Source organism: Mya arenaria, chromosome 8 (genome assembly GCF_026914265.1).
Source record: "Mya arenaria isolate MELC-2E11 chromosome 8, ASM2691426v1".
In the NCBI taxonomy this organism is placed as follows: domain Eukaryota; kingdom Metazoa; phylum Mollusca; class Bivalvia; order Myida; family Myidae; genus Mya; species Mya arenaria.
The window spans coordinates 54,739,544-54,758,250 of NC_069129.1; the positions used below are offsets into that span (position 1 = coordinate 54,739,544).

An 18,707-nucleotide genomic window follows, 5' to 3' on the forward strand; every position below is an offset into this window, starting at 1 on the left:
ATCATTTATGGAAGCGGGTGTTGACATTTAATTCTTTTTTCTTAAAACGATTGTTTCAACGTTCAACGTGTCTACAAGCTCTTTCGTATTGCGTAAGGGACCATATGCATGTGTTTCTAGACGAACCACGAACACGGTCGTAACACTTCTCCTTGATTACATGTGAATGTTATACATCGACACAGCAGGAATGAATAAACGCCGTTCCCGGACAGTACCGGACCGATACGGAAATACAGACCGTTCAACATTTTTATTTGACTCATTAAAATTTAAGGGGTGGATGAAAAAGTGGGGGTGGGCGGGGATGAAATCTAGCAATTAATTTTTATTTGCCTTAAAGTCGTGATTTAGGTCATAGAAAGCGTTTTTAGACAGTGGGAGAACATATTTTAATTATTTTTTAAGCTTTTTGACTTTCATCACTCGATCCTGTATGCATAGTCTTTGATGAAAGAGGAATATATAAAACTTTAATACGGAAAAACAAACAATCTCCAGCGAGCTACCCGCTGTAATGTCATTGGATCGATAAATGTCATGTATGCATGACACAAAGGTTAAGCATTATACAGCATGCAACTAATATATGGAAGAGATCGAATTTTACCTTAGTAACATGCAAACACAGATCGTTTTTGTTGATCATTATTGGCGCGATTTTGCTCAGTAGAAAGTGGTAGGATTACTGATTTGAAGATCCAATAAGGTAATTTCATTTAAATTATTTACTGTTTTATCAGGGCCAAATACAAATAAAAACATTGCTTAACTGTATTATATATTCCTTGTTCAAAAAACAAAAAAACAAAACACTTGTCATCTTTTTTTTCTGAAAGAACTCCTGGTTCAGCGAGGAGACGCAGTGTCCTCGATTTTTTTTTTCATTTTTGAGTAGTGTATTTCGTTGCTATAGCAATACAATTACCCGAAAGTGATGTCTTAATACACTACCAACCACGCGTTTTTTTTTGCACATTTCGCACATCGCCGCGATTTTTCCTTACCGCGGACGTTATCTTTTCAATCTAATTGTTCACTATACGCCGCGATTGAAGCATACTTTCCACCGCGTTCATACATATTATATTTTTCCTGCGTTCCACCGCGATACCCTCGTTGCGAAGTGTTAATTAACGGTATTTAAGAAAGCTGTTAATTCTCTGAAGGCCTTTTCTTTGTACCCGTCATATACATATATTCTAGTCAGTTTTTATTAAACTCATACAAACTCGACCCTTTATCTACAAATCTTGTTTCGAACTCAAAACGTAGTTTGATCCCAGAAAATTATGCTTTGCAACTGTGATAGTATTCAGACGCTCTTGTCACCTTGTTCCAAAACATCTAAATTTCGAATGCCCTCGTTAAACTTGTGAGATTGTGAATAAATACTATTTTGAGTCAATTAACTTATTAAAAATACTTTAACAAACACTCAATATTCCAACGACATGAGTCATAATTATCAAGTTTGGGGGCTGAGTTTTTTTAACCCTCGTAATCGAATGAAATCCACGGTTTAATGTACAATTTTCTTTTTATACCACCTTAACCTGTTAATATACCTGCATATGGCGGTAAGCCGCATCGCGGCGTCACGCCGCGTTCATGTTCTCGGAACTTGTGCGCGATAGCAGCAGATGAACGCGGCGATGACACGCAACACCGCGTCGAATACTGCGGAATATATCGCCGCGATTTTCCGCCATGACGCAATCTCTCCCGCAGTGGCAACGCGTGTTATATATTAATATTATATTTTATCTTTTTGCAAACTGCCTTTCAAAAGAATTCTTCTTAATATTTATTTTGTCTTTTGTACACTTGTCAGGGGTTAATGATTTATAACTTTTTGGCCGACCTTGAAGTTTGTTTTGATCGACTGTTTAGCTGTGTATTGGCGCGGAATTCACTTGACAACTGAATACAATAACGAGATAATGGACAAAGATCTCTTATAAAAGAATTGATTTCAAAACTCCATATTTGTACGGCTTTGCATTGAGCGGATTTGAAAAGAATGATTCATTGTGGCCTTGTATTGGTATTAGAGTTGAGGAATAAAAGGGTAAAAATCACACCGTTTGTCAAAGGAAGCACAGTTGCAGGATAGGCAATTGTTTAAGAGTTACCAAGGGCGTTTATGATATTTTCCTTAGATTTTTTTTTTGATTTTTTTAAATAAAACCTGCATACTCGTGCAGATATGATTTACATAGGATGAAACGTCGGACTCACGTCGAAAACAAGCCTGAAAATTAGCACTTTTCTTTCAACAGATATCTGAACAGGACTTCCATTTATTATTATATTAATATCATACAATAAATACAGTTTTTTATATACCATAACGAAGCAAGAATATACAGAATCGGTTGAAATATCTAATTTAAAAGACATTCCATAGAAATCGAAACTGTCAAAACTTTCCAGTAAACGTAATACGCGCAGAATAATGTCCACCTTAAAGAATAAAACTCTTAACAGGGGATGGTTAATTGTGAAGCACAGATGTAAATCTTGTCTTAATGTCCTGCATTACAAGAAAGAAGTAGTATGCGCAAACAATGGTGTTCCTGCTGGGAGAGGATATTGATTCCACTATCGTCTGCTTTTAATCTTACATGTTTCAACTTCTTCATTCCCATGCGGGTATCTCCAGAGACCTCCGAAATATTAAACCCTTTTTATTTTCAATATTTCTTAAAAATTAATTAAAAATTAATTGCGCTGGTACGTCACAAGGAAGCAAAGACTGATATTGTACGAGTCGTACGAGTGCATACATTGTACATATCCGTAAGACACAGGCTATTCACTCTAGGATGAATTGACTACAACCAGAACTCGATAGACCCTAAGCTATTCACTCTAGGTTAAATTCAATACAAACACAAATCGATAGACCTAGGCTATTTACTCTAAGTTGTTTCAATACAACCAGAACTCGATAGACCCTATGCTATTCACTCTAGGTTGAATTCAATACAAACACAACTCGTAAGACCTAGGCTATTTACTCTAAGTTGAATTCAATACAACCAGAACTCGATAGACCATATGCTATTCACTCTAGGTTGATTTAATACAACCACAACGCGATAGGCAATATGCTATTCACTCTAGGTCTATTTAAATACAACCACAACGCGATAGGTAATATGCTATTCACTCTAGGTCGAATTAAATACAACCACAACTCGATTGACCATATGCTATGCACTCTAGGTCGAATTAAATACATCCACAACTCGATAGACCATATGTTATTCACTCTAGGTTGAAATAAATACATCCACAACTCGATAGACCATATGCTATTCACTCTAGGTCGAATTAAATACAACCACAACTCGATAGACCATATGCTATTCACTCTAGGTCGAATTAAATACAACCACAACTCGATAGACCATATGCTATTCACTCTAAGTCGAATTAAATACAACCACAACTCGATAGACCATATATGCTATTCACTCTAGGTTGAATTAAATACAACCACAACACATTAGACCTTACGTTATTCACTCCAGGTTGAATTCAATACATCTATAATTCATAAGACCCCAGGTTAATAGGTTAAGGGCCTTCCATAGTGCAAAAGTCGTTTGAAGGACCAAAACATTAACTATTTAAAAAAATCATTTCACTTTTAGTTTTGATGTTCAATATTAAGCAAGGATAATACACGTATCCGTTAGAACATGTGTAGTTGCATTTAGGAGTTTGTGCAAATGTTACGAATGAAGATTTTATCAGATTTCGAACAAAAAGGGATTTGCATTTTTCCGAAATGTCTTTATAAAAAATGAAAAGGTGTTGGCGTCAAAATAGTCAGTATTTCCCAATAAGCAATGTCTTGAGGCTTTGTGATGATTGCAGGTATTTTAAGCTAGAAAAACCAGGAAATAATTAAATCCACTTCTTTTCATTATGTTATTGAATTTATATTTTTATTTGAACAGATATCATCAAATATTGACACAAAACAGTTATATTGTTGACACGCTTTTCGGAAAAAAACTCAAATGCTTTTTGGTCCAAAATCTCATAAAATCTTCTTTCGTAAAATTTGGTCAACTCCTTATTACGCCGAATCATGTCACAAATGATTTTTGTTTTACCCCCTGAAAGAATTGTTCCTCAAAACTAAATAAAACATGAACTTTTGAAACGTTTTAATTTTTGGCCTTCCCTCACCCACTTTTCCACTGTGGAAGGCCCTCAATATATCACGAGTGCGAAACAGTGGCTCCAGCTCTTTTAGGAGCTGTGTATAAAAAGGAGCCAATGACACTTCCGAGCTAGAGCAAAAGAACGGATATCATCGTAAAACGTAAGTATGACTCGTTATTTTATCTAATATCACAATTATGAGGGCTTATTTGAAAAATCGGGGAATGCAGTGCCATATAAATATGTTTAATCTTCACACGTATTTGGGTTATTTTGTAAACATATTGTTTATGGAGTTATAAAACCGATTCTCCCATCAAACACATCAATGTTTACAAACGAAAGTAGAACATTTTCACCAATTTTCAGCTGAATTTCACTCAAGAAGCTTACATTTAAGATAAAGCCAGTATTATCGAGTGCTTTTATTTTGTCGGGAATAAAAATGACCGCCTGATTACCGAAATAAGCATGTTTATACTCCTTTTCTGGGTTGAGCTGGAGCCAAAGCCAGGGAGCTGGAGCCAAAGCGTGGAGGCTGAGCCAATACGCTGTATGATAATGCCTGTTTTGATCGGCCAAATTCCGAACGCTAAATTCTTTATTAATAACGATTATTGCATAAAATGTGTGTTTTCGGTCCACTATCGTGGTGTGTTAAAACGCAATTACCCGGGCGTTATCGGTAAAAGAACGTGCATTATTCAGTAAATTCACGTGCCGTTAATTCCCGGCTTTTTTGTTTAACACAAGCTCTATCAGGGCCCGCATCATAACGATGGAGACTGAGCGATCTGGTTTCTTACCGAAAGTGGGTCAAAGATGCAAATAGTGCACTAAAACATATTTCAGCATATATAGCTTTAAAAAAAACTTTAAAGAAATGAAATAAACCACATATTACTTACATATTTCCTTCTGAAATATCTTTTCCTGGCAAGCTGATGTGTGTTTACTAGATAGTACTTTCTGCAGTTGTTTTGACTATTTGTTTGCTCTAAAAGCACTAACATGACTAAATTAAGTCTAAAACGTTTAACTCCTCCCAACTTTAGTCATTTCTGTTGATTTTATTCAGAACAAACGACTTATATGGACATGATTCCATTACTTCGTATGCAATGAACAAATAGTTTTAAAATATATTTTTTTCTGTTAGATGCTGAAGATGCTGAACATTTTGTCCAGAACATTTTGACAATTTTTCCCGGTTTAAATTAGTTGCCAAAACATATAAATGTTAAAGTAGGAATATATCGGTAATTATTCGATTACCCGAAAGGTATTGTGTGTAAATAATCCAGGTAATCCAGTAAATTACTAAAAAAGAAAACACCTTCCAATCGACTGAACACTGAAAAAAATGGCGTTGAAACAAAAATGAAACTGTCGAGTTTTTTTGCAGCCCTATTCGGGCTTAATGTAAAACTTTTTCAGTGACATCACTCGTGACGTCACACAAGTACATGTTATTGAGGTTATTTTGAACTAACTGTTTCTGTATTTTCGTGACATTAAACAGCTTTTCAACAAAAAGGTACTCATGGTGTGTAATTTTATGCAATAATGCTAAATACACCTTCTTGCGGTTGTTATCACCTGCAATGGCCCTTCAAATGGTTTACAACAATCGCGCTACTCGTCGGGCTGTAAACCATTTTGCGGGCCTTTGCAGATGGTAACGACCTCAAAAAGGTGTAATTACCCTATATTAATTCATAAAAAAATGTTAATATGTTATCGTAATAATAAAGCAAACCTGTGTTGTGTTATATTATGACAAAAAATAAAAAACGTTGTAAAAACGGTTTATCTGTGAGAGTGCAGCTTTAATATCGTGTGCTTACTTATGCTGTATAGACACCTTGCAGGTCCAGGAAACAATGAATTATTGTAAGAATTCACACTAGTTTTCTCTTAATCTAAGCCAAGCTCGCGTTTAATGTCGGTAAAAAGGGTACCTCATTTTTTTTATATAGCAAATATAAATCAAATGTACAGGAAAAAAAGAAAATAACACTTACACGTATTCAATCCGATTGATGTACTAGCGGTCAGTTGATGTAATTGAGCACATAGTTTACCAGTTTTTCGTCTATCTAATCTTTATTAAATGACACACTTTTCTTTCATCCACTACTATTCATTTATTTTGGAATCTGATTGAAGAGTTAGAAGACTGTTCAAGAAACAGTAACCATATAATTATACAGATGTTGTGAAAGGATTGTTTAGCTCCATCGACATTTCTGAGATTGCAACGCCCATTATCAGATGAATTGCATTAAATAATCAAAAATAATTGTGTATTTAAAAAAATACAACACTATCTTAATACTAGTTATTAATAAAAAACTGCAACTATTCCAAATATGACCAGTTGAATGCATTATTATACAGCGTATTGGCTCAGCCTCCACGCTTTGGCTCCAGCTCCCTAGCTTTGGCTCCAGCTCAACCCAGAAAAGGAGTATAAACATGCTTATTTCGGTAATCAGGCGGTCATTTTTATTCCCGACAAAATAAAAGCACTCGATAATACTGGCTTTATCTTAAATGTAAGCTTCTTGATTGAAATTCAGCTGAGAAATGGTGAAAATGTTCTACTTTCGTTTGTAAACATTGATGTGTTTGATGGGAGAATCGGTTTTATAACTCCATAAACAATATGTTTACAAAATAACCCAAATACGTGTGAAGATTAAACATATTTATATGGCACTGCATTCCCCGATTTCTCAAATAAGCCCTCATAATTGTGATATTAGATAAAATAACGAGTCATTCTTACGTTTTATGATGATATCCGTTCTTTTGCTCTAGCTCGGAAGTGTCATTGGCTCCTTTTTATACACAGCTCCTAAAAGGGCTGGAGCCACTGTTTCGCATCCGTGTATATAGATGCGCGTCGAAGTGAACATAATTATGTAACATTTAATCCAGGTCTTTATATAAATAATGAATATACCAGATTCATGCGTGTAAATTTAACCTGCTTAACTCTTCTTCATGCAATAAAAGAAATAAAGATTCATTCCGTAGCATTTTTATTATTTCTTCTATGCTCAGTTCCTGTAAACATTTAAGACTCCCCGGCCCTGACCAACCATGTACGGCTACAATCCGAGATACAACTTCGACAGGAGCGGCGGCGGCGACAATGACTCCAGTTCCGGTGGATACAGTTCACCCTACTGGAACGAGTACTACTACGGACGGGCGCGGCGGACGCCATACTATTGGGAGCGGGACAGTTTATTTTGTGGACGCGGTGGAGGGAGCCATGCATCGGAAGATAAACCGCAGAAAGCGAGGCCCGGTAGGTCTATTCGCCACTACAGCTATAGATACAAATGTGTTATAACTGATGACAGTCGAAACCCACTGACTACGTGCTGAAAATTTCGATCAAACAAACGGTTCAGCCAATCAAAAGTATTTCTTGCATGAGAATGTTTATATGATTGATGTATGCATGTTTTTCTTTAGACCTTGTGGTCGAGGTTAACCCGTGAAAGTGTAAGCACTTATATCCAACCGGGTCCTTTGTTTATGCTGAAGGGACTGGACGCGTAAGAGACAGTGGTGGGTTACAAGGAAGTCCGGGTGCGATACCCTAGCTCTTTACGAAGTGACCCATTGGGTCTTTAACGTGCTCGGTATAAAACCGCTGCCCTTTCAATGTCGAGCGCTAGGCAAGGGGACTACTTGTACCAACTTTATGGTCTTTCGTTATGACGCGACCAGAGATCGAACCCATGTCCGTCCCTTCTATAGGAAATCGCCTTAACCACTGAATCAAGGAGACGATATGTTCGTGCTTTCGTTTATTAAATATATCGATATTAAACAGTTATACATGTATACACTTGAAATGTCAATAGTACTTTCCCTTTTGTTTACGTGTATGTATTGACATTTTATTTCATGTACAGACATGTTCAGACATTCGGTTACACGCATTTGTTTTTTTTTAATCTGGCTTAGAGTCTACAACGAAGCCCGTGCGACCGGAACCGCCAAAGGTTGAGCTGGCCAAGACGATTAATGTCTTGGACATTGATCTGCACATCCCGGAAAACACGTTACAACACAAGTAGATACCATTTTTCGTATTTGATGATAAAAAGTTATTGAGACACTAATGCATCTTTTTCATTTTATTTTTGCGTTGTGAGCCAATGGTAATTGAGGATGTTTCGATTTCCAATAGCTTACTTTCTGTAGATCGATTCGGTTTATGTTATCTTGTTCCTTTTATTAGTTTCCACCGTTTACTAATTGCCAAACGAATGTGTTAATATGAATCTACGTAAAGGCTACCGCCATATAAAAAAACACACAAAAAATACAACACCAATTCAGACTAAATCCCTTTGTCCCTATCTACGAGGGTCTAACCCGAAGCTGGCCGGAAATGGCCGAGTTGTTACGATTCTCTTTGTCTATCTCCAGGACTGATGACTACATGCGGACGAAGGAGCGGAAGGTGGACGGCAATGAACTTCCGGCGGAGCTTGTTATCAGGCGCGGGGACAGCTTCAAGGTCACTTTGAAACTTGACAGGCCATACAGCAACGAGAAAAATGACGTCAAAATCAACTTCGCTTTGGGTAAGAATAGTTAACTGCTTGCATACAGACCTGAAACATTGATTAATTGTTTATTGATTTTTCACCTTTACCGAAAATGCCTGGGTTTAAATTCTAAAACTATTCAACAACATATCCTTATACCACACATTGTAACCTATGCAGGCACAGGGGCAGGAGCGAACTATTTATAGGAAGAAAAAAATAGTTCGCTTCTGCCTCCTGTGTATGCAGGGTTGGTTTCCAAATATTGCTGTAATATTTCGCATATAAACCACAAAGGGTCACTAGCTTTAATAGCTAGATATATTCAAAGCCTCGCAGCATGGACAGACAGTGTCAGAGGACTCGTTTATACTGTGTATGCATTCAACAGCTTTATGTTCATTTTTCGTAGGCGAGGATCACGTGCCGACACGTGGAACGGAAGCGGAGTTTGAGGTGGATGAGACCGGAAATGGGACATACAAGTCGGACGAGTGGGGTGCCAATAAGCTCGCGCAAAACGGAAAAGATATCGCCTTACAGGTACTGTGGAATTCGACCTTTTTCCATGAGGCATTGACATTGAAGATGCCTTTGATCAAGTTTATATCTTGCAAAATCGTGATGTTATACTACGCTTATGACATTCGGAGCTCCTCGGCCATTATTTTTAAAAACCACCTCGGATGTATTTGGACGGTTTACAAAATTCAAAAAGTGGTACGTTTAAGTCCGCTGCAAATAGATCGCGTAGTAATCTAATCTTAATTAGTTGTTAAACTTTATGACTTAACTCTTGGGAATATTAATTATGTTTGCAATAATACACTTCACTGGCAATCAATTTAAACTGAGAGCAATGAATACAACTCTTAAACACTACATGTAATTAATGATATTATTAAAAAAATACGTACTACTTCAACTGATGTACCGGCATGCATCCGATGTTGTTTTCGATAAAATGGCCGAGGAGTTCCGAATGCGCTTATGAATGACACATTGAATCAACAACTCTACAAACATAAAAACTTTAAACTAGTAGAGACAATTAAACAGGTATTACTAAAGAATAGAACATTTGTAAATGCCAAAAACACATGTTATTGATCAAACAAGAATGTTAAAAAAAGAAAGTTGTCTTTACCAATTGATTGTCAATTAAAACTGTTTGATAATACTGTTGAATCAATAGTGTTATATGGCTGTGAAGTTTGGGGTTTGGTGATCTAAGCTCAATAGAAAAAATACACACTGATTGTATGAAGCTTATTTTAAAAGTAAAGAACAGTACACTACATGTTATGCTCTATGGTGACTAAGGTAGAATCACACTAAGTATATTGGTATTAAGGAATGGATTATAGGAGTCTAGTTTTCATTATCCCAAAAACAAAAACAACTTTTCTTCGATATTAAACAAAACAAATTCAATAAAAAAATCGATACCCATGGCTAGACAATGTTAAACATATCTTTGACGGATAAGGGCTGAGCTTCATAAAATAACACTTGCATTATGATGATGAAAAAGAATATTAGTTCAGTTTTGTTGAAATATAATTAAAAGAGAAATACAAACAAACTTGGAGGAGTTTTGTAGTGTAAGCGGCGTCATAACTACTGCATTGTCCTTGATACAGTGTCACCGGCGTCAGAACTACTGCATTATACTTGAGAAATTTTAGATAAAGTAATAAACATTTACATTGAAAAGGGCCGCTGCCATGGTATTGAAGGAAAATGTAGTTTATGTAACCGATATTGGTGATGAGTTTCATTATAGTTGCAAGCTCTAAATATACAAAATACCAACAATTTCTGTTTCCAAAAGATTATGTGTGCGAATGATTGTCAAAAGCTTATTAAGATATGCAACATCATATCGGTTGTATTTAAAACTTTAAGAAATCCAGCTGGCAATGCGTTGTTTTCCTGAACTTACTTTCTTTAACAATAGTTTTGCTAAATTTAAACTAGTTGTATGCTTCTGATTTATATCTTTTCATATTCAAGTACTATATACTGTAATATCTGACCCCGAGATTAACTTGTATTAGTTACTGTATATTACAATATGTCATGCCTCCTATTCACAAGTACGATATATGTATTGATCGTAAAACTTGTTACTTGTAATATGTTTAGGTATTCGTTCCCGCAAACTGTATTATCGGCGAATGGACGATGACGGTGAAGAGCTACTCTTTCGGGAAGGACAAGGATGGTAACGACACCACCCTCGTCTTCCGGTACGAGCTAGACACCGATATAGCCATCCTCTTCAACCCTTGGTGCAAAGGTAATTGTATTCATGGCAATTATAGCTTTGCTGTGTTTATCAACGCGCTAATGTTAAAGTCATTGACATTGCTATAATAATAACATTTCGCACAAATCAATGATATTTTATTTTATATCTTACTTAACTGAAACAACGAAAACTTCACGCTTGTATCATATGCCAGATACATTGTGGGTAGTTTTTCATATAAATACAGTGGGGTTAATGGTCTGCATACAATCATTTCCACCTCTGTTATGAAAATAGATGCATTGAGTGATAATAGATGCCGAATTTAAATAAAACATTAACAGCAACAGCAACAGCAGCAACAACAACAAAAACAACAACAAAACAACAACAACACGGAAATCCGGTCTGCCTCTTTGCCAGCATAGTTACATTTCAAACACAGCCAAATAATTGAGAATATTTGTTCATTGTCCCCCTCTCCACTAGATGACGGCACGTTCATGGAGAAGCAGAAACCGGCGGACCGCGAGAACTCCTTTGAGACGTACGATTTGGTGGAATACGTGCTCAACCCTTCCGGTTGCGTCTACCAGGGAAATGCTTACACACGCGGGGCTAAACCATGGAACTTTGGACAGGTACGACTATGCCCATTGACAAACTGCGAAAACGGACGAGCGTTTGTATTCGCTCTATAAGCTCTTCTTAGATTTTCAGCTTTTCGGAAAAGTAAGTCTTGTTGATGTCCGCATGGTATCAATGTCAACGCCATATATAAATAATAATGGCGTTGACATTGGTTTCATGCGGTCGGCGTCACAACTACTGTTTTGTCCTTGAAACCACGTGGTCGACGGTATAACGTCTGCATGTTCCTCGATACCGTGTGGTCAGCGTCATAACTTCTGTATTGTCATTGATACCGTGCAGTCGGCGTCATAACTACTGCATTGTCCTTGATACCGTGAGGTCGGTGTCAAAAGGACTGCATTGTTCTTGATACCGTATGGTCGGCATCATAAATACTGCTTTGTCCTTAATACCGTGTGGTCGGCGTCATAACTACTGCATTGTCATTTATACCGTGTGGCCGGCGTCATAAGGACTGCAAAAAAAGACTGCATTGTCCTTGATACCACGTGGTCTGCGTCATAACTACTGCATTGTCATTGATACCACGAGGTCGGCGTCATAACTACTGCATTGTCCTTGATACCGCGTGGTCGGCTTCATAACTACTGCATTGCCCTTGATACCGCGTGGTCGGCTTCATAAGTACTGCATTGCCCTTGATACCGCGTGGTCGGCTTCATAACTACTGCATTGCCCTTGATACCGCGTGGTCGGCGTCATAAGTACTGCATTGCCCTTGATACCGCGTGGTCGGCGTCATAAGTACTACATTGTCATTGATACCGCGTGGTCGGCTTCATAACTACTGCATTGATCGATACCGCGTGGTCGGCGTCATAAGTACTGCATTGCCCTTGATACCGCGTGGTCGGCGTCATAAGTACTGCATTGTCCTTGATACCGCGTGGTCGGCGTCATAAGTACTACATTGTCATTGATACCGCGTGGTCGGCTTCATAACTACTGCATTGATCGATACCGCGTGGTCGGCGTCATAACTACTGCATTGGCATTGATTCCGCGTGGTCGGCGTCATAACTACTGCATTGTCATTGATTCCGCGTGGTCGGCGTCATAACTACTGCATTGTCATTGATACCGCGTGGTCGGCGTCATAACTACTGCATTGCCCTTGATACCGCGTGGTCGGCTTCATAACTACTGCATTACCCTTGATACCGCGTGGTCGGCTTCATAACTACTGCATTGCCCTTGATACCGCGTGGTCGGCTTCATAAGTACTGCATTGCCCTTGATACCGCGTGGTCGGCGTCATAAGAACTGCATTGCCCTTGATACCGCGTGGTCGGCGTCATAAGTACTACATTTTCATTGATACCGCGTGGTCGGCGTCATAACTACTGCATTGTCATTGAAACCGCGTGGTCGGCGTCATAACTACTGCATTGCCCTTGATACCGCGAGGACGCCGTCAAAACTACTACATTGCCCTTGATACCGCTTGGTCGGCTTCATAACTACTGCATTGCCCTTGATACCGCGTGGTCGGCTTCATAAGTACTGCATTGCCCTTGATACCGCGTGGTCGGCTTCATAAGTACTGCATTGCCCTTGATACCGCGTGGTCGGCGTCATAAGTACTACATTGTCATTGATACCGCGTGGTCGGCGTCATAACTTCTGCATTGTCATTGATACCGCGTGATCGGCGTCATCTTCTGCATTGTCATTGATACCACGTGGTAGGCGTCATAACTACTGCATTGCCCTTGATACCGCGAGGTCGGCGTCATAAGTACTGCATTGCCCTTGATACTGCATTGTCCTTGATACCGTGTGGTCGGCTTCATAACTACTGCATTGATACCGCGTGGTCGGCGTCATAAGTACTGCATTGCCCTCGACACCGCGTGGTCGGCGTCATAACTACTGCATTGTCCTTGATACCGCGTGGTCGGCGTCATAACTACTGCATTGTCCTTGATACCGCGTGGTCGGCTTCATAACTACTGCATTGCCCTCGATACCGCTTGGTCGGCTTCATAACTACTGCGTTGTCCTTGATACCGCGTGGTCGGCTTCATAAGTACTGCGTTGTCCTTGATACCACGTGGTCGGCTTCATAACTACTGCATTGTCCTTGATACCGCGTTGTCGGCTTCATAACTACTGCATTTCCCTTGATGCCGCGTGGTCGGCGTCATAACTAATGCTTTGCCCTTGATACCGCGTGGTCGGCTTCATAACTGTTGCATTGCCCTTGATACCGCGTGGTCGGCTTCATAACTACTGCATTGTCCTTCATACCGCGTGGTCGGCTTCATAAGTACTGCATTGTCCTTAATATCGCGTGGTCGGCTTCATAACTACTGCATTGTCCTTGATACCGCGTTGTCGGCTTCATAACTACTGCATTGCCCTTGATACCGCGTAGTCGGCTTCATAAGTACTGCATTGCCCTTGATACCGCGTGGTCGGCTTCATAAGTACTGCATTGTCCTTGATACCGCGTGGTCGGCTTCATAACTATTGCATTGTTCTTGGTACCGTGTGGTCGGCTTCATAAGTACTGCATTGTCATTGATACCGCGTGGTCGGCTCCATAACTACTGCATTGTCCTTGATACCGCGTGGTCGGCGTCATAACTACTGCATTGTCATTGATACCGCGTGGTCGGCGTCATAACTACTGCATTGCCCTTGATACCGCGAGGTCGGCTTCATAACTACAGCATTGCCCTTGATACCGCGTGGTCGGCGTCATAACTACTGCATTGTCCTTGATACCGCGTGGTCGGCGTCATAACTTCTGCATTGTCATTGATACCGCGTGGTCGGCGTCATAACTACTGCATTGCCCTTGATACCGCGAGGTCGGCTTAATAACTACAGCATTGCCCTTGATACCGCGTGGTCGGCGTCATAACTACTGCTATGTCATTGATAACGCGTGGTCGGCGTCATAACTACTGCATTGTCCTTGATACCGCGTGGTCGGCTTCATAACTACTGCATTGCCCTTGATACCGCGTGGTCGGCTTCATAACTACTGCATTGTCCTTGATACCGCGTGGTCGGCTTCATAAGTACTGCATTGTACTTGATACCGCGTGGTCGGCTTCATACCTACTGCATTGTCTTTGAAACCGCGTGGTCGGCTTCATAACTACTGCATTGTCCTTGATACCGCGTGGTCGGCTTCATAACTTCTGCATTGTCCTTGATACCGCGTGATCGGCGTCATAAGTACTGCATTGATATCGCGTGGTCGGCGTCATAAGTACTGCATTGCCCTCGATACCGTGTGGTCGGCGTAATAACTACTGCATTGCCCTCGATACCGCGTGGTCGGCTTTATAAGTACTGCATAGTCATTGAAACCGCGTGTTCGGCTTCATAAGTACTGCATTGTCCTTGATACCATGTGGACTGCGTCATAAATACTGCATTGTCCTTGATACCGCGTGGTCGGCTTCAAAAGTACTGCTTTGCCCTTGATACTGCGTGGTCGGCGTCATAAGGACTGCTTTGCCCTTGATACCGCTTGATCGGCGCCATAACTACTGCATTGCCCTTGATACCGCGTGGTTGGCGTCATAAAGACTGCATTGTCCTTGATACCGCGTGGTCGGCGTCATCAGGACTGCTTTGTCCTTGATACCGCGTGGTCGGCGTCATAAGGATTGCATTGCCCTTGATACCGCGTGGTCGGCGTCATAAGGACTGTTTTGTCCTTGATACCGCGTGGTCGGCGTCATTAGGACTGCTTTGTCCTTGATACCGCGTGGTCGGCGTCATAAGGAATGCTTTGTCCTTGGTACCGCGTGGTCGGCGTCATAAGGACTGCTTTGTCCTTGATACCGCGTGATCGGCTTCATAAGGATTGCATTGCCCTTGATACCGCGTGGTCGGCGTCATAAGAACTGCATTGTCCTTGATACCGCGTGGCTGGCGTCATAAGTATTGCATTGTCCTTGATACCGCGTGGTCGGCGTCATAAGGACTGTTTTGTCCTTGATACCGCGTGGTCGGCGTCATTAGGACTGCTTTGTCCTTGATACCGCGTGGTCGGCGTCATAAGGAATGCTTTGTCCTTGGTACCGCGTGGTCGGCGTCATAAGGACTGCTTTGTCCTTGATACCGCGTGATCGGCTTCATAAGGATTGCATTGCCCTTGATACCGCGTGGTCGGCGTCATAAGAACTGCATTGTCCTTGATACCGCGTGGCTGGCGTCATAAGTATTGCATTGTCCTTGATACCGCGTGGTCGCGTCATAACTACTGCATTGTCCTTGAAACCATGTGGACGGCGTCATAACTACTGCATTGTCCTTGATACCGTGTGGCCGGCGTCATATCTACTGCATTGTCCTTGATACCGTGTGGCCGGCGTCATAACTACTGCATTGTCCTTGATACCGTGTGGACGGCGTCACAACTACTGCATTGTCCTTGATACCGTGTGGCCGGCGTCATAAGTACTGCATTGTCCTTGATACCGTGTGGCCGGCGTCATAACTTCTGCATTGTCCTTGATACCGCGTGGCCGGCTTTATAACTACTGCATTGTCATTGTTACCGTATGGCCGGCGTCATAACTACTGCATTGCCATTGATACCGTGTGGCCGGCTTCATAAGTACTGCATTGTCCTTGATACCGTGTGACCGGCGTCATAACTACTGCATTGTCCTTGATACCGTGTGGCCGGCTTCATAAGTACTGCATTGTCATTGATACCGTGTGGCCGGCGTCATAACTACTGCACTGTCCTTGATACCGTGTGGCCGGCTTCATAACTACTGCATTTGCATTGTTACCGTGTGGCCGGCTTCATAACTACTGCATTTGCATTGTTACCGTGTGGCAGGCTTCATAAGTACTGCGTTGTCATTGATACCGTGTGGTCGGCGTCATAACTACTGCATTGTCATTGATTCCGTGTGGCCGGCTTCATAAGTACTGCATTGTCCTTGATACCGTGTGGCCGGCTTCATAAGTACTGCATTGTCATTGATACCGCGTGGTCGGTGTCATAAGTACTGCATTGTCCTTGATACCGTGTGGCCGGCTTCATAAGTACTGCATTGTCATTGATACCGCGTGGTCGGCGTCATAAGTACTGCATTGTCCTTGATACCGTGTGGCCGGCTTCATAAGTACTGCATTGTCCTTGATACCGTGTGGCCGGCTTCATAAGTACTGCATTGTCATTGATACCGTGTGGTCGGTGTCATAAGTACTGCATTGTCCTTCATACCGTGTGGCCGGCTTCATAAGTACTGCATTGTCCTTGATACCGCGTGGTCGGTGTCATAAGTACTGCATTGTCCTTGATACCGTGTGTCCGGCTTCATAAGTACTTCATTGTCCTTGATACCGTGTGGTCGGCGTCATAACTACTGCATTGTCCTTGATACCGCATGGTCGGCGTCATAACTACTGCATTGTGCTTGATACCGTGTGGTCGGCGTCATAACTACTGCATTATCTTTGTTACCATGTGATCGACAATGTTTCGAGCATTTATCGTTGAACATTGTCCTGGATACCGGGTGGTTGGCGTTGTTGTCGTCGCAGGGTATTCAACATTTGACATTGCACGCTATGAAGTAATTTATTTGAGTTGATATTTGTGTGACCAGGCCTTTTACACTGGCTGAACCACATGTTGAGTTATGCATCTTTGTTGAAGGAGGTTAATTGATTTCTCTTGTAGTGCACTTGTATCCCTTAATTTCAGTTCGAAGAGGGTATTTTGGACGTGTGCTTCTCGCTGGTTCGGAGGGGCTTCGGACAGAAAAACATTAGAGCGATGGCACAGCCCATCAAGGTGGCTCGCAAGATCGCCAAGATGGTAGGTTGTTGGGATTATTTTGTTCAAAGGTCAAGTTGTGGTAGGGAACGTGATTGCACCACAGTAACATAAACTAATTACAACAAGCTGATTACAACAAGTAAACAGCATGTGCCGGATAAGAGACGGCGGGCACATATGCACCATGACTGGGTTTTTCGCCCCTAGCCCTCTCTGTTTGACTAAATATTGATAGGTGCATCAGAGTCACCCTTATCCAACTTAATTAAAACGGAACATATATACACACACACACACACACGCACACGCACACGCACACGCACACACACACACACACACACACACATATATATATATATATATATATATATATATATATATATATATATATATATATATATAGTCATACGTTTTTTTGTCTTGATCATTCAGGTAAACGCATCTGACGACAACGGTGTACTTGAGGGTAACTGGTCGGGTAATTATGAAGGCGGCAAAGAGCCGTGGACGTGGGTGGGGAGTGTGAAGATTCTACGGGAATACCAGAAGACTGGAGTTCCGGTAAAATTTGGACAATGCTGGGTGTTCTCTTGCGTCACGACCACTGGTATGTTGAGAAAGGGATACAACATGGTAGATAAACTAATGTCATATTTAGCTAAAATTAGAGTATTGTCGGGTAAAAGTTTGAACCAAATAACCATTTACCAGAGGGTTTTCGGGTACTCATATATACAATCACGCAGCAGAATGAACACGATCTATGATAGTAACCATGTCATTTCAAACAAAAATCAATTTGGAATATTTTTTCATCGTGTATCGAAAGACGAAATGCCGTCTCTGTTTATGTGATCTTAGTCTATTATGGTGTCATGGGGTGGGGAGGGGGACGTTATCTATGAAAAATGTTCATTGAGAAGAAACACCTTATTCATTCACGGCAACAAACATCAGGCAATAAGGTGGACGTCGAACACCCAAAATCATCGAACATAAGATGGTAAAGCTGCATTGTTCGGGTGATGTCTCAAGTACCAGTGACTATGATTGTAGCCCTAGCTGTATCATGAAGGTGCATAGCATTTGAATAGATGTCGTTGTTTGTAAACATAATGTTGTATTGACAATACCTTCGGACCCGTAAAGCTATTGACATGAACCTTAGGACACGTGTCTTTGACAAAAACCTCGGTGAATGTGCAAAATTTATAACTAAAGTGCCCTGTTTTTTCTAAAATATTATTTGATACTTTGAAGTATGCCCATTTTTGAACTT

At 40.8% G+C, this 18,707-nt stretch overlaps 1 pseudogene; it reads left to right on the forward strand.

Moving 5' to 3' along the window:
- The first annotated feature begins 688 nt into the window (after window positions 1-688).
- LOC128244364 (hemocyte protein-glutamine gamma-glutamyltransferase-like) overlaps window positions 689-18,707 on the forward strand; it is a 35,078-nt pseudogene continuing 17,059 nt past the window's right edge.